This window comes from Myotis davidii, unplaced genomic scaffold (genome assembly GCF_000327345.1).
Source record: "Myotis davidii unplaced genomic scaffold, ASM32734v1 scaffold1619, whole genome shotgun sequence".
NCBI lineage: Eukaryota > Metazoa > Chordata > Mammalia > Chiroptera > Vespertilionidae > Myotis > Myotis davidii.
The window spans coordinates 54,516-59,950 of NW_006290598.1; the positions used below are offsets into that span (position 1 = coordinate 54,516).

The window sequence follows — 5,435 nt, forward strand, 5'->3', positions numbered from 1 at the left end:
CCGGGGAGGGTTGGGGGGCAGGAGGTAGGGGGGTAAGAGATCAACCAAAGGACTTGTATGCATGCATATAAGCACAACCAATGGACATAAGACATTGGGGGATAAGGGAGGCTAGGGGACTGTCTAGGGTGGGGGGGGGAAAATGGACACATATGTAATACCCTTTGTAATAAAAAATTAAATTAAAAAAAATAAAATAAAATTATTTCAAAATAAAAGTGACATATTAATAAAATAAAAACAACAAAGAAAAAAGTCCCTATATACACCTTAAACTCCCTGGCGATTGACAATTCTGGCAGGGCCCAGAGAAACAGTGTCATATCTGAGCATTGTCCTGTGGGTGATTTATCTTTGAGGAAATCCCCACTAAACAATGGTTCTGAGAACCAAGTGGGATGTAGGGGAGAGAACCCTGGTTGTAGTATGTACCACATGATTCTGATACCTCACATTCACTGTTCCTCCCAGCTACCCTCTCCACCCCCAACCTCAATTGCTAATGGAGAAATAATGGGTGAAGATGGTCAAAAAAGACAAGCATCCAGTTCTAAAATAAATAAGCCCTAGGGGTGTAATGTACAGCACGGTGACTATCCTATATATTAAAAGGCTAATTTGCAAATCGACCGAACGGCTCAATGACCAGTTGCTATGACGAGCACTGACCACTAGGGGGCAGATGCTCAATGCAGGAGTTGCCCCCTGGTGGTCAGTGCATTCCCACAGGGGGAGCGCCGCTCAGCCAGAAGCCGAGCTCATGGATGGTGAGCCCAGTGGTGGTGGCGGGAGGCTCTCCCATGTCTGTGGCAGGTGGACATCCCTTGAAAGGTCCCAGACTGTGAGAGGGTGCAGGCCAGGCTGAGCGACCCCTCCACACACCCCCACCCAGTTCACAAATGTCAAGCATCAGGCCTCTAGTAGTTAATAATACTGTACTGCATATTTGAAAGTTGCTAAGAGAGTAGATCTTAAAAGTTCTCATCACAAGGGAAAAATGTGTAATTATGTGTGCTGATAGATGTTAACTGGATTTATTGTGGTGATGATCATTTTGCAATACATACATGTATCGAATGTTGTATACCTAAAACTAATGTAATATTATATTTCAATTATATCTCAATTTTTGAAAAAGAGGGGCAAATATCTCATTTTCAAAAAACAGACAGTCTGGGAATACAGGAAAAACTGCTGCCTTCTGGAACTGGTTCAGTCTTTTAGAAGCAATAGCTCTGCACAGCTGCGCCTGACAAGACAGGGGGCTAAAGAATTACACATTTTCAAGGAAAAAAACTAAGATGACGGCATAGGGGAATACCGAGATTGCCGCCTCCTACAACAACTTCAGAAACATAATAAAAGGACAGGCCGGTCAACATCCAGAACTACAGGAAGGCTGGTGGAGTGGAAATTCTACAACTAGAAGAAAAGAGAAAACCACATTGAGGGTCAGGAGCTGCGGAAGTAAAGTGCAAAGGTACGAAGGCTCTAGCGCGCGGAAGGAGGCTGGTACCTGAGGACGCGGCTGAGGAGGGAGTCACAAGCTCCCGACTGCTCTGAACTCTGGTTCCGGGAAGTCTCTGGGGACCCAGGACTCATATGGGGAGAAACTGGACTGTCTGGCAGCGGGCAGAACTCGGAACTCGAGGGCGGCTTCCGCTCAGAGGTGCTTGCAGCAATTAAATTATCAGGACTCTGAGACGTGCTGGCAGGGCAGGGCTGAGAATCCGCCATAGCTGCTTGTTCCGCCCTTTGATTCCCTGAGACCCCGCCCCACCCAGGCTGCAGCAGAGGCTTTTGCATGTGAATGCCCTGGCCCTCTGCAACCTGAGAATTACCTAACAAATTGCAGCTAAGCCAGAGAGACCCGGAGCTTCCAGGAGAGGGCCGAGGACCCGCGGCAGCTTGCATTGCTTCACAGCTGGGCCTCATCAGGGCACCTCCGGACTCCAAAAGGGGAAGGGGAGCCTGCAGTCCTCTTTGTGGCTCCTGCTGGGTAACCTCCCAGAGCCAGTGTGCCCAGTGGTCAGAGGGGGACCATCCGGATTACAACTCCTCAGATCCATAAGGGACACACCCAGGGGGCAGACTCAGTGAGCACCAAAGCCCCACTGAAGCAAGTCTTGCCCCAGAAGGGTGTCTTCAGCACAGAAGTTCTCCCACTGCAGACACAGCTGATTCTCACTGCCAATTGGCCTGGAGGTCAATTCCTCCCAGTGATCCTACAACAATCAAGGCATAACTACAACACTGTGCACAAAGCCCAGAAGCGGGTGCACGAGGAGTGTCCACCTCGGATAACGGGGGAGGCTGGGCCACTGGGCCCTACGGGACACCTGACACACAGAACCACTCTACCAACACAGGGAAGCATAAAAAATGCAGAGACAAAGAAACAGGTCACAGATGACAGAGATGGAGGAAAGCAAACGACTGGATATAGAGTTCAAAACCACGTTTATAAGGTTTTTCAAGAATTTTATGGAAACTGCCGATAAATTTAGTAAGATCCTCAAAGAGTCTAGTGAGACCCTCGAGGTCATGAAAAAGGACCAACTAGAAATTAAGCATACACTGACTGAAATAAAGAATAATATACAGTGATCCAACAGCAGACAAGAGGATCCCAAGAATCAAGTCAAAGATTTGAAATACAAAGAAACAAAAAATACCCAACTGAAAAAGAAAACAGAAAAAAGATTCCAAAAATATGAAGATAGTGTAAGGAGCCTCTGGGACAACTTCAAGCGTACCAACATCAGAATTATAGGGGTACCAGAAGAAGAGAGAGGGCAAAATATTGAAAACCTATTTGAAGAAATAATGACAGAAAACTTCCCCCACCTGGTGAAAGAAATAGACTTACAGATCCAAGAAGCGCAGAGAACCCCAAACAAAAGGAACTCAAAGAGGATCACACCAAGACACATCATAATTAAAATGCCAAGAGCAAAAGACAAAGAGAGAATCTTAAAAGCAGCAAGAGGAACAACAGTTAGTTACCTACAAGGGAGTACCCATACGACTGTCAGCTGATTTCTCAACAGAAACCATGCAGGGCAGAAGAGAGTGGCAAGAAATACTCAAAGTGATGAATGCCAAGAACCTACAGCATGGATGGAACTAGAGAGCGGATAAATACCACATGATCTCACTCATTTGTGGAATGTAATGAACAACATAAACTGATGAACAAGGACTGATCCAGAGATGGAGAGGCATTGATCGGACTGTCGGGCCTTGGAGGGAAGGTAGGGGAGGGTGGGGGTAAGGGGGAAAGAGCAACCAAAGGACTTTTATGCAAGCATATAGGCCTAACCAATGGACACGGACAATGGGGGGGTGAGGGCATGGGAGGGGGGGGAAGGGGGTAACGTGGGGATAAGGACACATATGTAATATCTTAATCAATAAAAAATATATTAAAAAAAAAGAATTACACATTTTCTTGGAGGGAACCCAAGCTCCAAGAGAGTTGTTGACCCTAAAGCTTGAGGCTCTGCTGTGAAAGGACCTCACTTCCCAGGGTCACAGCTGAAGAAATGGCGCATGGCATCTTAATAGAAGGAAAAAGAAAAAAAAACAAGCTGAGGAGGGCAGAGTTGCGGCTGGAGAAGAAACTAGCAAATGCAGACATATGGCAGTATGCTCCAGGAAGGAATGTCTCAGGCCACAACAACCTATTTTAATACAATTTGAACCATGGGATTCCTTCAAATTGCAGGGGAAAAGCTTTGTGCTTAAAACTGGAGCAGAGACGGAGGAGATGGCACAAGCAAATGCGACAAGTGGGATCTCAGAGGAGCATCCCTTGTTCGCTGTGTCCCCAGGCAGTAGCAAAAGAAAAACAACATAAACAACATAGGCAAGGAATACAGAAACCTTCCATGTGCATCAACCCTGAGCGTCCATTTTATTAGGATGAGATGATCCAATTCTATTTGGGGAGAAGTTATAGTTCCATTCTAATTAATTCAGGCATTATGGCAATTGATAAGGGTGGAAAGAGAATATTTTTCCTGATAGTTACTAAGTGTGAGCTCTGAAACAGCTAAATGAACGTCTTGGGAACCAGGACTAAATCAGTCACATTAAAAATTGTTTTACTTTATTTTTTTCCAGCTCTGCAAATATTTAACTCTTGGCAAAATTGAAAACTCACAACTCACTTTTTACTTGTGTCTGAGAAATATAATATTGGAAAGGAAAAGGATGAAAATAATATGGAATGAAATGCAGAACATGGAAAGCAAAAAAAAAACTTCAAATGAAACTTCCATTTATGGCTTAGTCAAAAACATATGGATACACAAGCTGCAAACCAGAGCTAGTGGGAAAGCTAGGTGCCTGGTTAAAAATGCACTGTTTGAAGCAACCTTAAATCATTCTTTCTAAAAGAAAGTAGCACTCCAAACAAATCCCTCCCCCCACACAACACACACACAGTGCATCTGCAAACAATTATTTGTTTAGTTCCATAGAAGCGAACCATGTCAAAATTTAATTTTAAAGGAATCATTCTGCTTTACTAACAAGCATTCCAAAGAAACTGAAAAAAAATGAGGGAATTAAAGGAAGGCACAAAAAATTTATGTACAAGGATTTTGTCATAATATCATTTATAATGGTAAAATATAGAATCAGCTTTTATGTCTCTCAGTAGAAGAACTGGTTGAATAAATTGTGGTAGAGCCACATAGAATATTGTACCGCTATTAACACTATATAATGTTTATAATAAAAAATCCTCCCAAGTCCATTAATAACTTTAAAAAAAACAAAGAATGAGAATCTAGTCTGTACCTGTCAGAATTACAAAGAATGCCCTATGTAGTTTGGCTCAGTGGATAGAGAGCATCGGCCTGTGGACTGAAGGGTCCCAGGTTTAATTCTAGTCAAGGGCACATGCCTGGGTTGTAGGCTCGATCTCCAGTAGGGGTCTTGCAGGAAGCAGCCAATCAATGATTTTTTCATCATTGATGTTTCTATCTCTCGCTCCCTCTCCCTTCCTCTCTGAAATCAATAAAAATATATATTTTCAAATGTGAAAAAAAGAAAAGAAAAAAGAATTTTAAAGACTAAAAAGTGTAATCATGGACATGACTGGCCAGGGTAGGAGGAAGAAGCACTTTGACCCACTGATATTAGGAGTATAAACTGGTGTAACCATTTTGGAGGGAAGTGGAACATCTTTTACAACTTCAAATGCACATACTCTTTGACCCAGGAATACCATTACTGAAAATTATCCTTTACGTAAACAGCATACAATAACTTATGTATATGCAAGCCAATCAAAATCAAGTCCAGGAACCACAGAGAACCCAAAACAAAAGGAGTCCAAAGAGGACCACACCAAGATACATCATAATTAAAATGCCAAGCACAAAAGACAAAGAGAGAATCCTAAAAGCAGCAAGAAAAAAACAGTT

At 43.3% G+C, this 5,435-nt stretch overlaps 1 protein-coding gene across 1 annotated transcript in view; it reads right to left on the reverse strand.

Moving 5' to 3' along the window:
- WWTR1 (WW domain containing transcription regulator 1) overlaps positions 1-5,435 on the reverse strand; it is a 183,736-nt gene that overhangs the window by 52,571 nt on the left and 125,730 nt on the right. The window lies entirely within an intron of this gene.